General features: G+C 47.0%; 1 long non-coding RNA gene across 1 annotated transcript in view; it reads left to right on the top strand.

Annotated features, from left to right (window-relative positions):
* LOC144798613 (uncharacterized) overlaps positions 1-26344 on the top strand; it is a 45036-nt gene that overhangs the window by 9103 nt on the left and 9589 nt on the right. The gene's annotated exons all lie outside the window — the stretch shown is intronic.

Genomic DNA, 26344 nt, shown 5'->3' with positions numbered 1-26344 from the left:
ACCATGTCAAAAGCTGCAGAAAGATCCAGCAGAATCAGGGCCTGGGTGGTGCCTAGATCCACCCCCCTCCTCCCCCCCCCTCTGAGCACATCCATAACAGTGAGTATGACAGACTCGGTCGAGTGTCCGGGTCTAAAACCACCTGGCTAGTGTCCAAAACCTGGAAGTGTTCCACAAAAGAGCTGAGGCAGTTGGCTACATGGGCCTCTAAAACTTTACGTAGGGCAACAGAGAAATGGGCCGATAGTTACTAAGAGCCGAAGTGTCGGCGCCCGGTTTCTGCAAGATTGGAATAATCTCTGCTCTTTTAAAAGAATCCGGGACAATGCCAAGCTCAAGATCATTATATAGCAATAACCGGGGAGGGTCAGGACATATGGTAAATGCTTCTCGAAGAATATGCGGGGGATAGCAATCCAGGGGAGAACCAGAACTGACCTTTTTTAATAAATTCAGGAAAGTCTACTCCGAGATCTGAGGGATTCTATCAAGTTGATGAGGGCTGAGATCATTTTTGAGATCCAGTGAACCACAGGCAACAGAAGAAATACTAGCCTTGATAAGGGCTATCTTCTCTAAGAAGTAAGAGTTAAGAGAGTCACAGAGACTGCGAGGGAACCGGCCCTGGCATGACACTATCGGGTTTTGAGAGTTGATCAACTATAGAAAAAAATCTCTTTAGATTTGTTAGATGCATTAATTATTTTTGAGAGAGGTAGTTAGCCTTTGTGTGATTAATCAGATTTTTATATTCTGTCATCGGGGCTAAAAAAAAATACCTTTTTTTCCGGACGGTAGTGACTACGCCATTGGCGTTCTGCTTGTCTGAGTTCTAGTTTCTTTAATTTAAGATCTTCCGAGAACCACAGTTGAGCGTCGTGAGGTCTCATAATCTTGTTTTTTTTTAGGGGAGCGACACAGTCACTAACCGACTCCAGGCATAGGTTAATACTTTCTGCCTGGGTCTGGAGGTCTTCTATTGGGGGAGGAGATGTACTCATTAAACGTAATCGAAATAGGTCCATATCTGCTCTTTTCCAATTTCTGGACATTTGAGTCTCTATTAATTGAAATTTAGGTGAAGGAGTACATCGAAGAGTGAATCTGATCAAATGGTGGTCAGATGAAGCACACAGAGTTATCAAAAGAGTGGAGATCTCCAAATTGGAGGTCCAGACTTGATCTAGGGTATGCCCTTTTATATGGGTGGCATCCCTCACATGCGAAGAGAAATTCATCCCAGCGGAGCAGATCGACAAAGTCCCTTGAGCTAGGGCTTTCCTGATTGCCTCCAGGCCAATAGTTAAAATCCCCAATTATAATAATCCTGGCGTGGTTGATGATGAAGTGAGATATCATTTCTCCCAACAGCTAAGGAAAAGTAGGCATATTCCCCAGAGGTCTATAAAAAAGGGCACAAATAAAAGATAGCTATGGGGAGTCAAATTTTAAGATCAGAAAGTCAGTAGCGGGCAAACCAGTTGGTTCTAAACGTGTAAATTGATGATTGTTAGACCTGGCATCATTGGTGTGAGTCTCCCTTCCATTTAGACAGATTTCCTCCTCTGTTTTGATATGTTTTTGCTGGATTTCTGCTTTGGGCACTGTGCCACTGCTAATCAGTGCCACAGTGCAAGTGCTCCCTATGTTAAATTGGTGTACTAATTGGTTTTTCCATGATTGGGTTATTTGATTTATCTGTCATCCCCTAGTACAGTGCACCATGTGTGCCCAGGGCTTGTAAATCAAATGCTGCTGGTGGGCTTGCAGCACTGGTTGTGCCACCCAAAGAAGCAGCTTGTAAAGTGTGTCTCAGGCCTGCCATTGCAAGGCCTGTGTGCAGTCTAGCACTGCCAGGTCGACTTGGCCAAGTGTACCCACTTGCCAGTCCCTAAACCTTCCCTTTGCTTCATATCAGGCACCCCTATGGTAGGCCCAAGGGCAGGGTGCATTGTAAGTATAAGGTAGGACATGCTCTGATGTGTGTAGCATGTTCTAATAGTGAATTACAGCCATTTTCGTTGTTCACTATTGAAGGCTACCTGTTCTCATAGGCCAGAATGGGCAGTTAGATTATTACATTCTTATAATCCTAACTGACTCAGGGAACATGGTAGAAATTCGAATTTAGTATGCCTGAACTCAGAATAATAAGATACATCTTTTAGTAAAGTTGTTTTTCATATTCTGTGTTTGAAAATACCACTTTTAGAAAGTAGGTATTTTCTTGCCTAACTATCCAGGCCTGCCTCTGCTGGGTTGTGTATTCCTTGTCTGGGTTTGTGAGTGACAGGGCTGGGGGATTCCAGAAGACAGGCTGGGACAGCCCGGTGGTGAATAGAGAGCTCTGCATCTAGATGGGAGGGAGGAGTTGCACCTGGGACCTGAATAGGGCTGGGCCTTCCCTCTACAATGCTGGCTCCACCCCCTGTGTCTTGTCTGATGTCTCTGCCCTGCACTGTGAAAGGAGAGGAGAAATCATGTCAACAGAGTGCCCCAGAGCTGTATCTTCCCTCCTGTGCTGGCTCCACCTCCTGTGGGGTGGCTGATGTCTCTGCCCTGCACAGTGAAAGGAAGAAGAGAGTCATATAAACAAAGTGCTCAGGAACTGGTTTGGACTAGGCAGAGGCCTCTCTGCCTTCAGAGAACAAAGGCTTTTGTGGTATAAATATTGGGACCCTGATCCCAAGAAATTAGGTCACTTATGGAACAAGAAACCTTTCTGCCAAGGAGAAGAACCAAGGAAGCTGCAGGAGTTTGGACTGCCCCTCTGCCAGTGTGCTATTTGCTGGGTTGGTTGGCCTGCAGTGGTTGCTTCATTGCCAAGGGAAAGGAGAAGGAACTTTGTAAGGACTTTCATCTACAGAATATTCTCCAAGGGCTTGAACTGTGCTTGCCTCCTGCTGAAGTCTCAGGGACAAAAGACTTCACCTCCAGCTCCCTCCTGAATTTCCTTGCTGGGAATTCTGACTTCAGTCATTTGCATGCCACTGGGAGCTGGAAGCGCAACGCATTGAGAAGAAGCGTGTCGCCGCCGCAGCTGAAATCATTGCAACGCCAGAGAAGCGAGCCTTCGTCGCATCTCCCTGGAAGCGTGTGTTCATCGAAGCTGCCTGCTGTCGCATCACCGGAGAAGCGTGATGCCATCGAGAGAGTCTCCATCACATCACAGGAGAAGCGTGTCACAGGGCCTGTCCCGGCTCCAAAGTACAGAGTCGTCGCAAGGCCGCCAGGGCGTCAGCGCATCGTCATCGCATCGCCGCATCAAGGGTACCATCTTCTCGCATCGCAACCGGATTGTCGTATCGCACCAAGGTGCCATCTTGCGCACCGCAACTGGCCCGCAGGCCGAGAATCTACGCATCACCTCCACACCGGTAAGGCTTACGACGAGTCCCCTACTCTGCGCCAGCATTGAGGAAGGACACAACCGTTCCCCCGGGTCACGGAACCAACGCATCTCCCCTTTTGCGAGCCTTTTGTTCACTTTGCGTTACGCATCCAGGTACTTTGTTGAGAACTTTGTCGCATTTACCAACAACTTGAACTAAGTAACTTTAATCATCTTTTAAGCAATATTAAGTGTAGTATTGTGGATTTTTGTCGTTTGTGGTCTTGTGTTTAAGTCTATATAAACAATACTTATTTTTATAAAACCTGTGTTGTGTCCATCTGTAGTGTCTTCACTGTATTACTGTGTATATTCCCAAATGCTTAACACACTGCCTCTGAGATAAGCCTGTCTGCTCGTGCCAAGCTACCAAGGGGGTGAGCAGGGGTTATCAAGGAGTGTAATCCCCTTATCCTGACTTAGAAGTAAGGGTCCCTATTTGGACAAAGGTGAATACCATTGCCAACTAGAGACCCCCAGATCTAACAATGATCCTTGAGGATTATTGCAGCAACCCCACCACCAACTTTCCCCAAAGACCGATTAGCTTGAAGGATGTAGTAGCCATCCGGAATTGCCGCTAAAATATCTGGGGCGCAATCATCGATCAACCAGGTTTCGGTTAAAAGGAGAATATCAGGATTTTCTGATTGTAGGAGTAGTAAAATTTTGACTTGGTGTTTCACCAAGGATTGGATGTTTAAATAATAGACTGTGAGTCCTCTAGGTTGCTGATCCTTGGAGGGAGAGTGGATGGACCGGGGTAAATTCATGGGGGGAGGGATCTAAAATTAACTCTGGGAAATCGAATCTTTGTATAAAATTTTTCGCCTGTTCAAGGTTCAATTTTATGGGCCTGTTGATTTGAGGTTTACCCTCCCGCAGTTTTAGCTCATTGGAAGAATATCTATAAAAATGGGCATAAGGAGTGGCCTCTAGCCCCGGCCGGCCGCGTGTAGACGGGCTTGCCTTTGGCGCGCTGGCGGCGCGTCCACCTCTCGTTTGAGGAGGCATTACGTTTTATAGCTCCCAAAATCCCGCCAAGCAGCCTGCCAACCAACAGGAAGTGGGGGTGGTCTGGAGGATAGAGGGAGTGAGCCTGGCGCGTTTCTCTGTGCAACCAGAACCAGGCAGCCGCGACAGACCGGAACGTGGGTATAGGCAAGTAAACAGTTTAGTTTTAAAAACATGTGGAATCCTTGACATTAACAGGACGCATTATAGCACTCCACTGAGAAGTACTTGTGAAAACTGATAGTTTTCTACCACTGGTAGTCTGAATTCACATATTTGAACATGCTTTCATAGGCAAAAATGAAAGAGTTTGGTGAAATAAAATATTTTCCTAAGATCACACAATTTAAACAGCGAAGCCGCGATTAGTTCAGTTTTTCTTATCTTACTTTGTACAAATCAGCCAGTAAATGTGTATCTATTTGTCTTTCCTTATGTTAAGGCATTATTTTTACCTACAGTGTGAGAAAGTGGCTCTGTATATACTGGACTAGAATGAAGTACAGTATGTATAGAGTCCACCAACCCCAGAGGTATAACAGAGGTTAAAGTCAGAACTGACCTTACTCTCCAAAGTGCTAGCTTGGTCGAGCAGTAAGGCAGTACCAGAGGACAGTGTAAAGCATTTGTTGTACACACTAGGGGCCAGATGTAGTTAATTCTATTTTACCACTTCTTAAATACCGAATTTTACCGATTCGGTATTTAAGAAGTGGTAAAATAGAGGGGGGGATGTGGGTAACACAGACTCGGTAAATACCGAATCGTTAAGATTCTGTATTTACCGATTCTGTAAATACCGATTCGGTAATGCCCATTGATTCCTATGGGCATTGAAGCCCATAGGAATCAATGGGCATTACCGAATCGGTATTTACAGATTCGGTAAATACCAATTCCAGCAAGGGTGCAGGGGGTGTCACTTTGACACCCTCTAGCACCCCAAAGACGGGCATGTGTGCCATGTGGCACACAGACATGCCCTAAGGGCATGTCTGTCTGTCACATGGCTAGGTGTGCATGCACACATGTGCATGCACACCTGGATTCGGTATTTTACCACCCAATTGGATTGGGTGGTAAAATACCGAATCTGTAAGGCCTTTGGGACTCAGAAGAGTCCCACCTACATCTGGGATTTACCGAATCGGTAAAAATACAGATTCGGTATTTTACAGAATCGGTAAATTTACCGATTCTGTAAATTTACCGAATCTATAAAATGATGCCCCTACATCCCAAATACCCATTTACCGGTCGGTAACGACCGAAATCGGCCGTTACCGGTCGGTAAATGGCCTCCTACATCTGGCCCTAAGTCAGCAAAAGGTTTCACACACTCAAGAACTGAACACCAGGCCAATTGTTATTATATCCTCAGATATAGTTGTTTTATTTTTAGAACCAGCAGTTATAAAAATATACTTTTCAAGTTATGAGTACTCATGTAGTTACTTTGCAAAGGAGCAATACAGTTTGTGCACACAATAATTACAGGATAGATAGTAAGCAACACAGTTCTGAAACACACTGTAGCATTGAGATCAAGGGTTTTTCACAGATAAGTACAGTTGATTACTTTATGGATTACTTTGGTAGTTCCGGGACCAGATCTTAGATTCAGTCCTGGGGCCTAAGCTGAAACCAGATTAGCAAAAACGTTTTAGTTACTGTGATGAATTTTCATGAATATAAAGCTGTTTTAAAAGTTCACACTTAGAAACTTTTCAATGTAAATCTGACAATGTTATTCAATGGGAAGAAATTCAGGTTGCAGGTAAAGTATGATCGCGTTACTTTTGTAACTCAGCACTGGTCTCCTAGGGCCAGCACTGGGGGCTTAACTCAAAACAGGTAGGTAATTGCGTTTCAGTATTTCGTGCGATTTTTAAAGAATATTTGCAGTTTTCAAAAGTAGACACATAAGAAATTTCATAGAAAAGCAGACAATGGGTTCCTATGGAGAAAATACGGATTACTAGTAAACCCGCGAGGGATTACTTTTGCGGTTCAGTACTGGTTCTGAAAGGTACAGTACTGGCTTCTCCCCTGATCACAGGTGTGTACTTTGGATTTCGGGCGTTGGCCGATTTTATAGGAATATTTTCAGTTTTCAAAACTTCACACTTAGAACATTTTTGAGTCAAAAATGGGTCAATGTTATCCAATGGCAGGCAAGTGAGTTACCGGTTTCCAGGTGAGTACTTGGTTGGTGAAGTTAAGGTTCTGGGTATAGACTCAGGGGTTCCCCAGGGTCAGGTGAGTACAGTTAGTTCAGTCCCAGCGGCACAGGGGCGGCCGGGTGCCGAGGTTGGTAGGCCCAATGATATCCATTGGGGGCAAGGGGGCCTTCGGTTGGTGGCTGCTGGCTAGCAGGCCACGCGGTTTTGGGAGCTGGGCTCCTAGTCACTTGCTCAGGGCAAGGGGGGAAGTAGGATAGGACAAAGGGGTCACAGCCAGCGGCACTCGGGCGGCTGGGTGCAGGGTCCTTTTGAGCCGTTGGGTGCTCAATGTTATCCAATGAGGATCTTGAAGAGGGAACAAAGGCTGCAGGCTCGGGGACGGAGACTCTCCAGGGGCAACCAGCACTTCGAGAGGTAAGTTGGGATGTTGGAGCACAGGTAGGTACCCCAAAGAGAGGCACAGGGGGCCGCGGGGCACCAGGTGCAGGGGTGTCTTTGGGGGTCGGAAAAGCTTACCCTCAGCTGGTTGCGGTTGGGGTGGCCCCTGGTTCTGAGTCTGCAGGCGTCGGCTGGTTCGTCGAGGAGGGTCTTTGGGCACTGGACTTCGGGTCCCAGTCGCCGGGGGGACGTCCTTGTGGTCTTGGTTCGGGTTGGCCCGGCCCGGGCTCGACTGGTGCAGAGTGGGCTGGTCCGGAGCTTCCTGTGAGCACTAGGTGGGTTGTCGCAGCAGAGCCTCTGCTGATGGGAGTCCCAATCTTCAAGAGGGTCAAGGCAGGCAGGTCCTCTGGGTGTCCCAAGGTTGCTGTCCACGGAGGTCGCCGGGCTTAGGCAGGAGCAGGTTCCAGGATCAACAGGCCGGTAGGGCTGGGGCCAGTCAGTTGTTGTTGTCCTGTTGTTAGCAGCTGCGTGGCGGGTCTTCTTCTTGATCTTCTTTCTTCTTTCTGATATCGGTTCTGAGGAAGGAAGGTTCAGGGAGCCCATAAATACTAAATTTAGGGGCGTTACAGGTAGGGCAAGGACCGGGACCAATGGGTCCCTGTCCTGGGGTGAGTACACCCCCTAGCCTGCTCCTCGCCTGTGGGAGGGGGGCAGGAGCCTAGCTGGCATTGGGCAGGGCTCCCCATCTACAAGATGGCCGGAGCCCGGGGTCGTACTTCACCTCGCCTCCCCCACCTGAGGGGTGGGGTTGGCACAGGCTGGCACCCCCCCTTCCTGACGTAGTTTTTCCCCCCAGTCTTCCTGCCAGAGTGGGGGTCAGGACGGTTGGGGGCTGGTTGCTGGGTACAGCAAATGGTCTGGAGAAGCTCACAGAGGCGGTATGCCTTTGAAGCTTCCCCCTGCCCATCCTGGGGGAGGAGACCTAGCACCTCGCCCAGGATGTGCATTGTAGCAGGCCCAGGAGAGCGGGGCTCTCCTACCCAGGGGTCCAACAACATGTCTGCTGTGTGGCAGCCTCTGTAGGTTAGGTGTTCAGGGGACATCTCTAAGATGCCTTCTGGTGCATTTTACATCAAATCTCACACTGGCGTCAGTGTGGGTTTAATGTGCTGAGAAGCTGAGAATTTTGGTACCAAACTTGTCAGTCTTCAGTGTAGCCATTATGGTGCTGTGGAGTTTGTAATGACAACCTCCCAGCACCATATACTCTTAATGGCAACACTGCACTTACAGTGCCCAGGAATGGCCCTGGGTCCTGTAGGGGCACAGGGCTCATGCACCTGTGCCCACACCACTGGCATAGGGCACCCAGATAGAGGGGTACTGATGTATGCCAGGGCAGTGGGTCTGTGGGCATGGCACACAGGGATGTGTGCCATGTCGACTCTTTGTTTAGTTCTGTACCTACGTTACCAAGGGGGGGTTTTACCCAAAAAGTCGCTGGGACCTGGGTGCTAGGTAGTACATATGTAAGGGTCCCAGAGAAAGACGTATCACAAACGTACACAATTAAATATTTCAAACATTTTCATTTAGGGAACTCATCACATTCGATAGAGCAAACACTGTTCTTTAATCACAATGTGCTAATCAATTAATTCAAACATTATACACAATCATATTAATACCCCAAGCACAAAAAGGGAGGGAAGTGTAAGGTGTGAAATGGAAAGGGTAAGGTAGTTCAAAAGAGAGACCTTAATGTCATACTCAAAAAACACATTCACTATTACTTGAAACAGGCTACTACTTATTCAAGCCAATATTACAATTAGAGTAGCAATGCAAAAGTCATTCGACGGTCACAATCATAAATACTTTGCAGTCATGGATAGTGCCGGATGACAAAACTAGTAGAGCCGTCGACGTTTCGACTCCTACATGGGAGGTTAACTTGAGCCCTTAGGCGGGGTCTTCATCAGGACAAGAAGGGATGTAGTGGGGTAAGACAATTCATGGTCATTCGGGCCAGCCGGCTCCGAGTTGCGAAAATCTGTTGGACCACCTTCCGTGTGGTCAGATACTAGTGGGCTTGAGGACCAATTTAGGCTGAATGTGTGTTTCAAAATGGGGCTGGAGTCAGTCCTTCAGTTCAAGAGGACTGCTAGGATGGAAAAGGAACTTCTTCTCCTGTACTTCCAATTAATCAGGCGGCCGCGATAGCATTCAGCAGTCCAAACAATTGCCCTGGACGGTAGGGGCTCACCGCCACCCTCGATTCTATTAACAACGTAGCCGCAGCAGCGGTCTGTCGTCTCAGAGTGCTCTGTCCTTCGTATACTCTTAATGGCAACACTGCACTTACAGTGCCCAGGAATGGCCCTGGGTCCTGTAGGGGCACAGGGCTCATGCACCTGTGCCCACACCACTGGCATAGGGCACCCAGCTAGAGGGGTACTGATGTATGCCAGGGCAGTGGGTCTGTGGGCATGGCACACAGGTATGTGTGCCACGTCGACTCTTTGTTTAGTTCTGTACCTAGGCACTCACTCTGCAAAGGCAGTGTGTGGGTACCAAGGTACAGGGCCCCTAAGGGTGGCACAATAAGTGCTGCAGCCCTTAGGAGTCTTCTCTGGTCACCATGCCCTGGGTACCTAAGGTACCATTTACTAGGGGCTGATAGGTGGCCAGAGATGCCAATAGGGTTTTGTTTCAACATAGTTTTTAGGGAAGGAACACAGGCCCTGGGTACCTGGTTGGCAGGAGCTCAGGGCACACTCAGTCAAAGCACATCAGCAGTTCAGAAAAAAGTGGGGGCATACCAATGCAAGAAAGATGTCACTTTCTCACCCCCCCCCCCCCAACGAAAGGTGATGAGACTAACCTTGCCCTAGGGAGTCTTCATTGTCTAAGTGGAAGAACCTGGAAAGTCCATCTGCATTGGCATGGGGAGTCCCTGGTCGGTGTTCCACTTCAAAGTCCATTCCCTGTAGGGAGATGGACCATCTCAGTAGTTTTGGATTTTCCCCTTTCATCTGCATTAGCCATCTGAGAGGTCTGTGGTCAGTTTGAACCAGGAGGTGAGTTCCAAACAGGTAGGGCCTCAACTTCTTCAGGGACCAAACCACAGCAAAGGCCTCCCTCTCAATGGCACTCCAACGCTGCTCTCTGGGGAGTAGCCTCCTGCTTATAAAAGCAACAGGTTGGTCTTGGCCTTCCTCATTGACCTAAGAGAGGACCGCTCCTATCCCCAGCTCTGAGGCATCAGTCTGCACTATAAACTGCTTGGAGTAGTCTGGTGCTTTTAGAATGGGTGCTGAGCACATTGCTTCTTTCAGGGTGTCAAAAGCCTTTTGGCAGCTAACAGTCCAGTTCACTTTCCTGGGCATTTTATTGGAGGTGAGTTCTGTGAGGGGGGTCACAATGGACCCATATCCCTTCACAAACTTTCAGTAGTACCTAGTCAAGCCAAGGAATGCCTTGACTTGGATCTGGGTGGTTGGAGCTGCCCAGTCCACAATGCTCTGGATCTTGGTCTGTAGGGCTGGACCTGGCCTCCACCAACAAGGTGGCCCAAGTACACCACAGTGCCCTGCCCTATCTGGCATTTGGATGCCTTGATAGTCAGTCCTGCAGATTGCAGGGCTTGCAGAACCTTCCCAAGGTGGATCAGGTGATCCTGCCAGGTGGAGCTGAAGACAGCAATATCATCAAGATAGGCTGCACTAAAGGATTCCAACCCAGTCAGGACTTGGTTCACCAACCTCTGGAAGGTGTCAGGGACATTCTTTAACCCAAAAGGCATTACAGTAAACTGATAGTGCCCATCAGGGGTGGAGAATGCTGTTTTCTCTTTTGCTCCTGGGGCCATGCCAATTTGCCAGTACCCTGCAGTTAAGTCAAAGGTGCTTAAGAATTTGGCTGCCCCTAGTTTGTCTATCAACTCATCTGCTCTTGGAATAGGGTGAGCATCTGCCTTGGTGACAGAGTTGACCCCTCTATAGTCCACACAGAACCTCATCTCTCTCTTTCCAGCCTGTTGAGGTTTGGGGACCAGCACCACTGGGCTAGCCCAGGGGCTCTCAGAAGGTTCAATCACCCCTAGTTCCAGCATCCTGCTGACTTCAGCTTTGATGCTTTCCTTGACTTGGTCTGATTGACGCATTTAGGTCGACTCTGGAAGTATCTGCATTAGATAACCCTTTCACCATTTTGGGTGATTTTAATTTCCATTTTGACGACCTCGATAATTCTGACTCAGCAACACTATTAGCCGATTTATCTACATTTGGCCTTGCCTCCCTGGTTAATGCCCCCACGCATGATGGAGGTCACATGTTAGACGGCATTTTTACTAATGCCACAGATTTCCAAGTAACACAAATACTCCCGTTAACATGGTCTGACCACCATCTTATTCTGACATCGTTACAAATACGTGACCCCTCATTCAACAAATCCAATTGCACCCCTCGTCAATCATATTTGGCATGGGAGGATATAGATGAATGTAGGTTAAAAAATCTCCTCACAGCTACCACTCCCCTGTTATCCACCGACCCCAATATTGCTACTTCCCAATTCTACAACTGGGTCAGTTTAGCAGCCAAGGATCTGGTTCAAGTTAAGCAACGGTCACGTAACAGATCCACTCCTTCGGCCCCATGGTACACGGACGAATTACGCATACAAAAACAACAGTGCCGTAACAGAGAGAGACACTGGCGGAAAGATTACTCTCAGGAATCAAAAGTCCTGTACAAAGAGTCAGTGGCCTCATACAAAAATCTTATTATAGATGCTAAGAAAAAGCACTATTGTCATAAAATTGAATCTGAACATAACTCCAATAAATGCCTATACGAGACTACCAAACAGTTAGCCGGCTCTTCTGTTGACCTTACTCCTCCTCCGTCTCAAGTGATCTGCGACGCTCTGTCTAAGTTTTTCTTTAGCAAGGTTGATGACATTTATCGAATCTTTGCTAATACTACCACAAGCTCCCACGAGGCCTCTACTCAGCTAGATGGACCTGTTCTTCACCAGTTCAGTGAGGTCACATGCTCACAGGTACTAGACACTATATCCTCCATTAAATCAGGGTCGGCTTTGGACCCGTGCCCGTTGAAGGTTATACGGCCTATCGTGGATGTAGTTCTCACATCCATAACAGAGATTTGTAATTCCATGTTTTCCACTGGTATCTACCCGGACATCCTCAAGAAAACTATTATAAAACCACTCCTCAAGAAACCCACCCTAGATAAAGAAGAACTCAAAAGTTACCGGCCTATTGCCAGCTTGCCATTATTAGCGAAAATAGTGGAAAAAACCATGAATAACCAACTCTCCTTCTTTATCGAGGAGAACAAAAAGCTGGATGAATCGCAGTTTGGCTTCCGCCGATATCATGGAACTGAGACCGCTCTGGTCAAAGCGGCGGATGATATTAGATCCATCCGGGATGCAGGAGGTTCGGCCATCTTGATCCTATTGGACCTATCGGCAGCTTTCGACACGGTCGACCATGTCATCCTGGTCGACCGTGTCGAGAATATGGGCATCCGAGGCAATGCCAAAAATCTTATTGCCTCTTTCCTGGCTAACAGGACCCAGGTTGTCACTGTGGGACCTTTTGAATCCTCTCCCTTGTCATTACCTTGTGGAGTTCCTCAGGGCTCATCCCTCAGTCCGACACTCTTTAATATTTATGTGTCGGACCTTGCCAAAGTCATCAGGGCACATGGGATGAGCCTGACGTCCTACGCTGATGACACTCAATTGGTCCTAGCTGTCAAGAACGATGGGCCACAAAGAGCCAATGTGCTTACTCAGGGCATGCAGGCAATCAGCAGCTGGATGGCCCACAATTGCCTGAAACTAAATTCTGAAAAATCTGAAGTTGTAGTTTTCGGCAATCTTTCCCCAGTGTGGTCTTCTTCATGGTGGCCTTCGTCTATGGGCCAGCCTCCAGACCCGGTTGACAAGGTTAGGAACCTGGGTGTCATGTTTGACAACTGTTTGAATTTCCTACCTCATGCCAACCAGATTTCTTCCTCAGCCTTTTACAAACTTCGGCTCATTAAGAAAATTCTGCCCTTTTTACCTGAACATCTTGCCAAAACCTTGGTGAGCGCTCTGGTTCTCTCCACCCTAGATTATTGTAACGCCTTGTTTCTAGGTGCTCAGGAGAGAGTGCTAGCCAAAATGCAGGCTATCCAGAATGCAGCTGCAAGGCTACTAGGGCGTATTCCGAAATACCAACCGGTTTCACCAACTATAAGACAACTTCACTGGCTCCCGGTGAAAAAGAGGATAAAGTTTAAGGCATTGTGTCTGATATACAAGGCCTTACACAACGCTGGACCAGTGTTCTTTACCCAGAATCTAATCCACTACTGCCCGTCTAGAACACTGCGTTCCTCTAGCTCCCTTGATCTGGTGGTCCCCCGTACTAAAACTGTCAACTGGGGTGACAGACGATTCCTTGTAGCTGCACCAAGACTGTGGAACACACTCCCTCAATCAATAAAGACCAGTTCCTCCCTCTGGTCTTTCCGAAAAAGCCTCAAAACCTGGCTTTTTAACATCTGATGTCCTCCTCCGCTGTACTTTAGTGTCTCTATGGGAAAAACATATCAGTTATCTAGCGCCGAGATGCCTTAGGGCCGTCGTTCGCGCTTTACAAATGTTACAAAATAAATAAATAAATAAATAAAATAAAAATAAATAAATAAATTGTCGATAGATTTTGTTTTTGACAGGGTTACTGTCACCAGTGTCTATATCATGGGTACACCAGCGGGTCAGACCAGGGGTCAAGGAAAAGAGGCTAGCAAACTGTTGTAAGACTTGCTTGCAGTCAGCCTGCTGTTGGGGAGTGAGTGTGTCTGAAAAGACTACTCCATCCACTGACCCATCTTTTGGGCTGGAAGAGAGGAGATCAGGGAGAGGCTCACGCTTTGCTTCCTGTTCCTCATCAGTTACCATCAGCATGGTGAGGTCAGCCCTGTCATTGTAAAGTTTGAGGTGGTTCACACGGATAACCCTTTTGGATGTCCTGCTAGTGCCCAGGTCCACTAAGTAAGTGACATCACTCTTTTTCTCCAGGATAGGGTAAGGGCCACTCCATCTGTCTTGGAGAGCCCTTGGTGCCACTGGCTCCAAAACCCACACCTGTTGCCCAGGTTGAAATTCAACCATGGCAGCTTTTTGGTTATACCAGTGCTTCTGCAGCTCCTGGCTGGCCTCAAGATTTTTGGATACCATATCCATGTACTCAGCCATTCTGGACCTTAGGCCAAGAACATAGTCCACAATGTCTTGTTTGGGCTCTTGGAGAGGCCTCTCCCAACCCTCTTTCACAAGACAAAGTGGTCCACTCACAGGGTGGCCAAAGAGAAGCTCAAAGGGTGAAAACCCCACTTCCTTCTGAGGCACTTCCCTATAAGTGAAAAGCAGGCATGGCAACAGGGCATCCCATCTCCTTTTGAGTTTTTCAGGGTGTCCCATAATCATACCTTTCAATGTCTTGTTGAACCTCTCAACAAGACCATTGGTTTGTGGGTGGTAGGGGGTCGCGAACTTGTACTGGACCCCACACTCCTTCCACATATGTTTCAGGTAAGCAGACATGAAGTTGGTACCCCTTCCTGAAACCACCTCCTTAGGAAACCCTACCCTGGTGAAGTCACCCAGGAGGGCTTAAGCAACTGCAGGAGCTGTAGCCACCCTAAGGGGAATTGCCTCAGGGTACCTAGTGGCATGATCCACTACCACTAGAATGAATGTGTTCCCTGAGGCTGTGGGAGGTTCCAGTGTACCCACAACATCCACACCTACCCTTTCAAAGGGTACCCCCACCACTGGTAGTGGTATCAGGGGTGCCTTTGCTTTGCCACCTGTCTTGCCACTGGCCTGACAGGTAACACAAGATCTCACAAACTCTTTTACTTTTTGATTCATCTGGCGCCAGTAGAAACGACTAACTAGTCTTTCCCAAGTCTTGGTCTGCCCCAGATGTCCAGCTAGGGGGATGTCATGAGCTAAAGTTAGGAGTAACTCCCTGTACTTCTGTGGCACTGCCACCCTCCTGGCAGCTCCAGGTTTGGGGTCTCTTGCCTCAGCATACAGTAATCCCTCTTCCCAATAGGCTCTGTGGGTACCACTGATATCTCCCTTGGCTTCTGAAACAGCTTGCTGCCTCAGGCTCTCAAGAGTAGGGCATTCTCACTGGCCCTGGCACAGCTCTTTCCTACTGGGTCCCCCTGGGCCTAGGAGTCCAACCTGGTAAGGCTCAAGCTCCATGGGCTCAGTTCCCTCTAGGGTTTCCAAGTCCTCTCCATGAGGAGGGGGATCTTGAGAGGTTTGCTGTGTAGAAGCTGGTTCCCCAGTCTTCTTGCTTTTTCTCTTGGTTGGTTGGGCCATATTTTCAGGCTCTAAACCTACTTGTTCACCCTGCTTTTTGCTCTGTGCTCTGGTTTGCACACACACCAGTCTAGGGATACCCAGCATGGCTACATTCGGTTACTTGCTCAACCTCAGCACAGGCTGAGGTCTCCAGATCATTTCCAAGCAGACAGTCAGCTGGTAGTTGTGGAGAGACCACTACTAGTTTTAGGCCAGAAACCTCCCCCCAATTCAATGTCACCATACCCATAGGGCGTTGGGTGGTAATGCTGTCAGCTTTGGTGACTGGGTAGGTTTTCCCAATCAGGTATTATTCTGGGGAACCCAGCATTTCCTTCACCATAGTGATGCTGGCACCTGTATCCCTCAGGGCTTCTACTTTAGTTCCATTAATGGAGGGATATTGTAAATACTTTTTACAATTGGGAGGCCACCCAGCTAAACTGGCAAACTCCATATCCCCTAAGGAGACTAGACTAGCTTGAATGTATTCCCAGATTTGCTCTGGACACTCCTCTGATCCCATCTGTAGATTTACTGTCCCTAGAGTAGCTGGAGTGGGTGCCTTAGGGGCTTTGTTGTAGGGGCAGTTCTTATCTACAGTTAAATGTCCCAACTTCTTACAGTTGTTACAATAGGCCTTGTAAGGATCAACATTTCTTCCCCTGTAGGGCTGAGGCACATAGGGAGTAGTTTGGGACCCACCCACCTGCACAGGTTTTTGGGGCCCTTTGGAAGACTCAGACTTTTTATCTTGGGGATTCTCACCACCTTTCCCCTGGGGAGGTTTTGTGACCACTTTCTTTTGGTCACCCCCAGTGGTTGTCCTTGTCACCCCAGTCTTGACCCAGTGGTCTGCCTTCTTTTCCAATTCTTGGGGAGAAATTAGACCTAGGTATGCCAAATGCTGATTCAACTTTTCATTTGTGCAATTACTCAAAATATGTTCCTTCATAAACAAATTATAAAGTCCAGTAAAATCATGCACATTGTGTCCAGTTAACCAACCATCCAGGGTCTTTACTGAGTAGTCTACAAAATCTATCCAGGATTGGGTCTGGGTTTTGTGAGCCCCCTGAACCTAATTCTATACTCCTCAGTAGTAAGTCCAAAGCCCTCAATCAGAGTTTTCTTCATGAGGTCATAGGACCCTGCATCTGGCCCAGAGAGGGTCAGACGTCTGTCTCTGCAATTACCAGAGAACAGTTCCCAGAGGAGTGTGTAGTGTAGTTCCTATATTCCCAATAGGCTCTGCGCATTGGAATAACATAAACGATAGTTTAGACGTAGGACTTAGGTCGACTAGGTCTCTATTGAATATATTAGACTTAATTATGAATGCCAGCTAGCTCAGAGGTCACTAGAAACTTTCTCGAATTCACAAGAAGGGATTAGTTTCTGACAACCGCATAAACATGACAACTTTGCTCCCTCAAGAATAAGGAGTATACCTCCAGAGTCGCGGAAACAATAGATAGCTATTTTACTCAGTCAATCGTGCATGCTTAGTTTCACCAGAAGTGCAGAGAAACAGAGAGACGGGCGTTTTCAATAAAAAAGGTTATTTATTGAACAGTCTTCTTTCTCATGCAAGAGAAGTTAATTGCTACATTCGCAATACTTGTCATAAAGTAAGTGCGTACAGTGAAAGGAGTACTATAAAATAATACTGTAAAAGCATGGTATGATTTTTAAGCCATACGGTGTTTAAAATGGATAAAATACATACAATGATAAAATAATGACTTAAACGTACTCAACTGGTGCTTCTAAGATACGCCTACCCCTGTACCTAACCTAAGCTTAGTACATGGGAAGGAGTTAGGGCCCGATGTAGGTAGGCCGTTACCGATCGGTAACGGCCGAAAATACCGATTTAGGGCCCTTACCGATCGGTATACTGGCATCGAGATGTAGGGCTCAAAAAAAAGTACAAATCGGAGCGAAAACCGAATCGGAATGATTACCGAATGTAAAAGAATCCGATACGTACATACCGAAAATCGGATACTGTACGAATCGGTAACACACCGAATCGGATGCAAACACCGAATCGGTGCATGTACCGAATCGGTAGTGACACCGATTCGGACATAAGCCGAATCGGTGCATGTACCGAATCGGTAGTGACACCGATTCGGACATAAGCCGAATCGGTCCATGTACCGATTCGGTAGAGACACCGAATCGGACAGAAGCCAAATCGGAGAACCTACCAATTCGGTAGAATCACCGATCGGGAAAATCCCCGCTTCGGACAGATGGGGAGATGTAGGGAGGCACAGAAACACCGATTTTGGCTCAAAATCGGTAGAATCCACTCGGTAATTACCATGGATTACGATCAGGTGGTAACCAACTCCAACCCATAAAAACAGCCCCAAAATGCATTGCAACTTGCAGGATGGCAGCTTTTTATGTCATAGCGAGGCGGCTACGGCTACAGCAGCAAGGAGAGAGGGAATGGCAAAGGGAGGAGCAGGTATACAGACAGCGTATCACCCTGGTCATGCTGACAGATGCAGAGATCCTACAGCGGTACAGGCTGGACTCAGAGACCATCACAGACCTCATTAGGGACCTCCAACCCCTGTTGCAGCACCCCACCCCAAGGGCACACGCAATCCCTGTGCAGGTGCAGGTGCTATGCTGCCTACACCTGCTGGCGTCTGGCAGCTATCAAAGTGTAGTCGCTGTGGCAGGAGGGGTGACCCAGAGCAGCCTGTCAAGGTTCTTCCACAAGTTCCTTGATGCCATGATCCAGAGGATGGCACACTACATTTCCTTCCCTGCAACCCAGGCAGAACTGGTACAGACCAAAGCAGATTTCTACCAGATGGCAAGATTCCCCCACATCATTGGCTGCATAGACGGCACACACATTCCGATTTGCCCACCATCTGACACAGAATACATCTACCGCAATCGGAAGTCCACTCACACCATCAACGTACAGGTGATCTGCAATGCGAAATGCACCATCACAGACCTGGTAGCAAAATTTCCGGGTAGTACCCACGACTCCTACATTTTCCAACAGAGCGGCATCTATGCACGGCTGATGGCTGGGGAATTTGGAGAAGGATACCTCCTAGGTGAGACACATCATCAGCCCCCCATAACCAAAAACAGCAAAGTGAAATACATGTATGCATGTAAGTAATTTTACCCCTTTTCCTTCTAGGCGACAGTGCATATGCCCTCCGCTCATTCATTCTCACCCCCTACCTCAACCCCTCTACACCCAGCCAAAGGAGGTATAACCGTGCCCACAAAAGCACCAGGAATGTTGTGGAAAGGACATTCGGCATCTGGAAAAGCAGGTTTAGATGCCTGCACAAGAGTGGAGGTGCAAGGCAGTATACCCCCATCACCTGTTGCAAAATCATAGCTGTCTCTGCAATGTTACACAACCTTGCGGTGAAGAAGGGCACTGAGGTGGAGTTGAGTGACTACGAGGACCATGATGACGACGAAGCTGTGCCACTAACACAGCCAGCTGGGGTGTGTACGCCAAGTGATGGCAGACACCGACGTGAGGAGATAACAGCAAACTATTTCTGAGTGAGTACAAATGCACAGACAGGTGAATGGTTGTGTTGAATAAGCAATTTTTAATACTGTTGCTACACAGTTACTGCACTGATGTGCAACAAAAAAAAGGTGTAATAGCAATGAAAACAAAAGTCTAGGGTCCAGGTTGCCTCACCCGCCCTTGCTAGGCTATTTCTTTGAGCGCTTTGCAGCCCCACTGTGGTGTCCCTCACCCCCTTCAGAATGACCAGCGGCATCTGCGGAGCGCCTGGTGCTCCTGCGTGGCTCTGACGCAGCGCTGGCCGGGCTGCTGCGGCTGCTGCTGTCCCCAGCATCCCCCAGGTCCAGGGCAGGATTTGCGGCAGTGTTAGAGATGATCAAGGCCTCCATTGCTGTCGTGATGCGGGCCATTCCCCTTGTCAACTCTGCGGTATTTTGTGCTAGACTAGACTCCATGTTGGCACCGCGCTGACAGAGTAGTGCCGTTGCTGCAGCAAGGCGGCTTAAGGAGCGGTTCTGCACCCGGGCATCCCGCCTGCGCACCACCTCTTGCTCCTCCAGTCTGCCACATAACTGTGTGATGGCAGTGGTTAGCCTGGCTAAACCTGCTACTGCCTCCTTGTTGGAATCCACAAAGGCCTGAAATCCTTTCACCATTTCCCCCATCTGCAGGTTGTGCTGCAGGAGCTGGCGTTGGCATGCCATGATGGATTTCGCCTGCTGCCTTTGGATCTTCACCATATTACCTTCGAGGCCCCGGAACACACTGGCCTCCCGTGCTGGTTCTGCAGTGGTGGGAATGGCACGGCGCCGGGTACTGCTGCTGCCCGCCTGCTGAGTGGGCTGGGGTGCCACTGGTGGGGGTGTGGTGCTGGCCGGGGCCTGAGCCCCTGCTCCCAGGACAGGGTGTACTGGAGCCACAGTGGCAGGAGCTGGTGTAGGTGGAAAGAGCTCCCTTGTCGGGGAGTTCTCTGGGGAGAACTGCAAGGAGGGTGTGCTTTGCATTTGTGGGGAGTGAAGTGCATCAAAGTCAATTGCCAGGTCTCCCTCAATACCCAGCCCTATGGTGTTTTCCTCCTCCTCCTCCTCGGCAGCCTGACTCGTGCTCGGCCCTGCGAGTGCAGTGGTAGATGGTGCTGCTGCCTCCTTTGGCAGTGGTTGTCCGCCTGATGGTGCCCCTAGGTACAAAGAAGCATTTGTAAATAGAGTGCCGATGTATTACAGTCAGTACAATTAAAGCATTCCACATGTCCTAGCATCTCCGTAGAATGTGTTCCACTGTTTCATGTGTTGTGATTCTGCACTGCCATATTTTGATACCTTCTGCTGACTGGATGTACCATGATGCTTGTCTCTTGTATGTTGGTTACAGTACTGTGCTGGGGTTTGGCTATGCATTGTGTCTAATGGGGAGGTGTCTGGTAGGGTGTGTCCTGATGCGCATGCCTCTTACCTGTAGCTGTAGCTCTGGCTGAGCTGTCCAGGGTCCCAATTCCGGTCACGCTCTCCCTCTCAATGGTGCTGGAGACCAGTTCCTCCAGCTCGGTGAGGGGTGGCGCCGGGTTCCTGCCACCACCAGTGACTCCAGCCTGCTTCTGGATCTCTGCCATCTTCCGTTTGGTCAGGCTGCGGATGTCGTAGAAGCGCTTCTTCAGCTCATCCAGGGACCTGGGGGTGACACCCACAGCGTTGACCTTTTGGGCGATTTCGCTCCAGAGCCTCCTCTTGGTGCTGTCTGGCACATTGAGGGACAGCTTTCCGAATAGCTGCCGGTGCACCCTCACCACCTCCTCAACCAACACCTGCAGCTCGGTTCTGCTGAACTTAGGCTTCCTCTTCTGGCTGGACTTCTGGCTCTCACTCTGGTTTGCCATCTTGCTCTGAACAGTTCACTACCTCCTACTCCCACTGCTGCTAACTGTGACTGCTCAGCTCAGGCTGGCTCTCCAGAAAGTTCTTAATTGGCTGCACCTGCCAGGGTTGCCACTCCCTGTTTGGGTGGGGGAGCCACCTCATTGGCTGACGCGGCTTTTACCGAATCGGCTGTATCCGATTCGGATATTACCGAATCGGTGAAATCCGAATCGGTATCATCCGATTCGGATTTTACCGATTCGGTTTCTTCAATGCATTCCTATGGGCTTTTTGGCCATGGGTGTGTTTTCATACCTCCGATTCGGTAGTTGCCGATTCTGATTTTTCCGATTCGGCTATTTCCGATTCGGTGGTAGCCGATTCGGCTAGTTCCGATTCGGTGGTAGGCGATTCGGTACTTTCCGAATCGGTCCATGCCGATTCGGTACGTACCGATTCACATTACCGATGCCGACCGATTCCCTATTATTTCGCTGTTTGTTTGCTACATCTCGTTTTCCGATTTCAGAATACCGATTCGGCCCGCCTCGGTATTTTGAAATCGGAAATTCCCTTTTACCTACATCGGGCCCTGAGTGAGGTTTAGTTTGAGTTAAGATAGTTTCTGCCAAGAATCTAAATCAAGAATTCTCTAAGGGTCTAATCAGCTCCGTACCTTGGTTATAGAATGAAGGAGGTCTTGTATCTCTCTCTCAGGACTCGATCTCCCAGCAACCCGTAAGGGTGACAGGGAAACACTGGAGCTGGATTTCTCGATAGGAGAAAAGACAGCGTCTCTCTTAGTGCGTCAGCGGTAGGGTCGGCTTCCTTCGGCACTTGCTACAGCAGGGCCTCGGGCAAGTAGATAGTCGATCTGCTCCAAACCACCGTGTGTCTTGCTAGGGCAGATGCTGGTATATTTACACCTGGAAGGTGCCGAGTTTGACGTAAGGTTGGACATAAGACGTCACTAAGAACTTGCAGTTCTTTCAGGACTCCAGGAGTTCTAGGACAAATCAAATACAGAAGCAGGGGGGATTTCCGGGTTGCTGGAGGCTTGGTTTATCTAAGAACACGTTGTGCTTTCTAGGAGTCTATGGGAGTAGCCTTGCCGCATTTGGACTGCATTGGCTATGTCTTAATATGGGTATGATTCTTATGCCTATATAATGATATGATTTGATATAACCACATAAGGGCATAAATCGGGAATAATTAACTAGAGTCCTAGATTCGTCTACAACACCCACTCCACGTATAATGTCCATCATTACTAAATACTAAGCAATTTGAAACATATCTATGCATGTGTTTTCCATCCCACCCCAAAATACATAAAATGCATTTGAAATGGTATAAACACGAAAAATGAGTATTATATTGTACGTTTTCAAGCAGTGGTATCATTCAGATAATATATTTTTAGTACATTGGAATATTGACTGAATGAAGCACGAAATTTACATTTATGAAATGGCTCTTAATACAGAAGAGAGGGTCGAGTCCATTTCATCACATATTTATACAAGACTGTACATTTGATAGAGGCTAAGTCAAAATATTGTCTCTAGAGTTTTCAAAAATAGAAGTTGTGTTCTCTCAGAATAGTTCTACTTTAAGCAGAGGATCATGTGCCATGGGGTAAATATTTTGAGAACGTGGAAAAAATTATAATTTCGCTTTCAGGGAAAAAAAATTGTTCCAGAGTTTTTAGAAGTTCTGTTGATCAAAACTGAAGGCCGAATTCAGAGTTCAGGGAACGCTGTGTGCTCGTGCTTTCAAAAGCTATTCTCGTTGTTAGGAGAGAACATTAACTCAGATAGGCTGGCAAAGAATTTGTCTACAACAGTAGGTGAAAGTTGGACCATGTCCGAAAAAGTAGAAATAGTGCATATGTGAGATGCATTGCCGTCATCGGTGTCTAGATCAGCAACGGTCACAGTAGGCTGTACCTGTGTGCCGCTTTCATCTCGTACCTCACCGCCACCTAGTTGTAATGGTGAGGTCTCAACGAATGCCGTCATCAGAACACGTTGCATGAGCCGTTACCGAACCAAGCAAAGTATCGAAATCCATAGGTACTGCTGATGGGAGTGTGAGACAGACGTCTAACACGCATTCTTCTCCACAGAGCAGGCATCGTAGAACAGGTAGGATACAATCTTGCCAGATTGGTCTGAATGAAAGAAACCAGGTAGTATTCAGATTTCTTAGCCGAGCCAGGCCGAGGACTTTAGTAATCCGATCTCGGTATCGCATTGCTAGGAGCGTTTCTTCCATTGTGGCCTGAGTTTTGTCTGTGACTGGACTTGCCATATCGGAGCAGAAGGAACAAAAATAAGATTCCTGCTACGAGTCCCAAGATGAGAGGCAGGCCGCCGAACACAGAGTGCACGAAACTCGGGAAGATGCTCAGGACTGCTTCAAAGGGTGCTAACAGTCCCGAAAAAATTGTCTTAAATACATGTGTGATGCCACTGGTATCAGACATGTTTAAGATTTGACTTAACATTTCTATGAAATGCACGGGGCAATTTGTTGATAATAATGCATGTATCTCTGCTGCTGTCTTGCGACTTGCAGATCATACGTTTCTTTAGACGAGGTTAAAGGCACAGTTGTTTATAAAAGAATGGACTTCATTCTGCTTAAAGTATCAATTCGAATAAAAGAGATATTCGAAGAAGGCCATATCGTTGCCTCCTTGTCTGGTTTTCTGTTTGGATACAATACTTGCATACAGCAAGTGACCCTGGATGTAACACTGACGAGATAGGCCGTTCCTGGCAACATGCCACAACAGCTGCGGTCACTTAACATAACGTAACTGCCATTGGAAAGTTGTCTGAAAAAAGGCTCTACTTGTGTAGCATGGGTGCCGTGCAGGTGGCATGAAAGGTTATTTGATGAACCTTCGCAGGCTCCATGCAAGTTAATTCCTTTACACAGAAGTGTACCGCTCAGTGAATTTTTACAGTTGTTACCACTAAGGAATACCTCTTTTTTCCCCCCACTCCAACATCTATGTGTGTAAGGTAAATTCCAGGTTGACTTGATGTACCCTTTACCCAACCTTTCATACAGGCCCGCTGGTATGTGCTTTTGGCAATATTGAAACTGAAAAGTCATTATCGGAATTGTAATGGTGCCATGTATTATCCATTCAATAACAGGTTTTTCGGAGACTGTCAATGGTAATCTTTCTAGTTTTTCAATGCTCAGCACCGTATAGTCTGCCCCTCTTTGTGCCAAAGAGATTTGTTTATCTGTAAGGTTAAAGACAGAAAACAATGACGTTGTGTTGATTAGACGCCATGGCACGTAGCCTGAACGGAGATTTTGTAACGTCCAGCCTAACTGTACAATAGAACGTAATTGGGACTGGCCATGTTGTAACATTAGCATATCCTGTTCTATTATATCAATAGCAGATGATACAATACTGTCCAGTGAATAAATTCTGGAGGACAGAGTCATTAACTCATTGTCCACTAAAGACAGTGTTTTTTCTAAATTAATACGATCAATTTCTTGTATTTTTTCAGCAGTTTCAATTTGGGTTACTTTCCAAGCTTCGTTGTAAGCAGCATATATACCGGCGTATATGAAACGTTTTTGACGCTGTTTGCGAGGTCCCAATAAGAAATCTCGCAAGTCAGCACCTTCTTTAAGTAAGGTCAAGTGTTGCTTAATTTCAGATAGTGTGGATTTCTGTAGCCATTCCAGGCATAGTTTTCCTACACTGTATGTTGTTATTATCCCTGGATGTTGTCTCTGGGAATATCTTGGGTCTGGCCTGTTCTGTTTGAACCCCTGTGTTTTGTTCAGGAATCTATCTTGACAGTTATTAGTGTCTGTGGGCCAGATCAACCATTTTCTCCAATCAGGATTAGTTCTATTTTGGTGTAAAATACGGGATACGTCTATCTCCACATCTGTAGTGCTATTACTATCAGGTATGGGCTTTGGTATAGACGGTTTGTTTAAGTCCTTTATCCTGGCTAGGCCAAGACAGGTTGTTTGTTGAATGGTGTCATTCAGGAACATTATCTGTTCTGGGATCATGCAGGCTCTGAATAATGATTCTAAACCTTGTACCTGCCAGTTTTTTTCTCAATGTTGTTTTTCCAAAATTCAAAACCAAATGTAGACAATTTTTCATAACATTTTGCAGAATATATCAGTTTAGTATTTGTCAACATGTTTTTCATTCCTGTCTTATTTATAATCTTAAAATAAAACGTTTCTGGATCAGTGTTATTAAACACTGAGAAGTATGGGAATTTCTCATAAAATGTTTTCGAGCTGCCTTTTGGCGGTGTTGGACAATGTTCCCATTGATTATAAGTGAAATCATTTCTAGATTAGCAGATTTATGCAAATAGTGGTGCCCATAATGATTAAAGCAATACATTTCTTGATAATCTGATGAACCTTCTAAATAATCATGTTCTGTAAATTTTGCTGACATTTCTAAATCTGACATCATATTATTAATAGTTTCAAAGTCCCAATCATCAGAGAAAGTGCTAGGTGATAGAAAGTCACTTAAAGAAACCTTGAACTGATGTGGATATTTCAATATTTCAACCGGGCCATAGATGTCGTAATCAGTAGCGTCCCATGCTACACCACAAGGTATAGGAATGGCTGTGATGTTTACTGATGATAGTTCTATTTTTTCAATGTGAGAAGATCTGTGAGGCTTTAGAACCAAGTTGATTTTCTGACTGGCTGTGTCCATTGTACTGTATTTTCCATCAATCAATCTTCCCAAGCTTAAAACCAAAATGAGCCAGAGTAGGAGGAAAAGTACACCTAACACAATCCATAATTCAAACCATGGTGAAATCAGATATGTTTCTCCAAGTTGATGAAAGAGTTCAGTTATTTTTTCTTTGAAAGTTTTATTTGCTGGCTTTTCTTCATGTTCACTTGGATCTTCAGAAAAGTCATTGAAATTGATGAAGTAGCCAGATGCAGTTCTGTCAATTGTTGGAATTGCTTCCGGACTTTCATTAATCTTTGCATTTGTATGGTCAGAGGCTACATCATTGTAGACAGGTATTTCTTGACGAGCTGTTGCAATTTGGATTTCAAGAGGCACAAGTTCCATGGCTTTGTTGCATAGTCCTTCTTTATTCACTGCAGGTTTATCAAATGTGATTAGTCTCTCAGTTTGAACCTCTTGAATTGTAGCAAGGTTTGGTCTTCTGCTACATCTTGGGAGTCCACTGGGCCTACTACTTATTATTGGCCACATGATTGTGGTTTTACCAGGTCGATTGATACAACTCTGTTCTCCTTTTTACCAGCAAGGGGCGGTAGTACTACTGATCTTGTTCCGCTGATTGCTAAGACAGGACTGCTTTCCTGTAAGAAGGCCCAAATTCCTTCTTCACCACGATCTTTTCTCTGACCAGATCCCCAATATTTGGAATCCAGACAGGTCTTGCTGGGACAGGTGTTTTTTCTTCAGTGGCCGTTGGCTTTAGCTTTGTGTTACTTAGACTTCCTCTTGTCTCATTTAAGTCCTGTAAAACAGCCAAACGATCTTTGATATCAAAGGTTTTTTGTTCCA

Source organism: Lissotriton helveticus, chromosome 12 (assembly GCF_964261635.1).
Source record: "Lissotriton helveticus chromosome 12, aLisHel1.1, whole genome shotgun sequence".
In the NCBI taxonomy this organism is placed as follows: Eukaryota; Metazoa; Chordata; class Amphibia; order Caudata; family Salamandridae; genus Lissotriton; species Lissotriton helveticus.
This window is presented reverse-complemented; position numbering and strand designations above follow the sequence as displayed.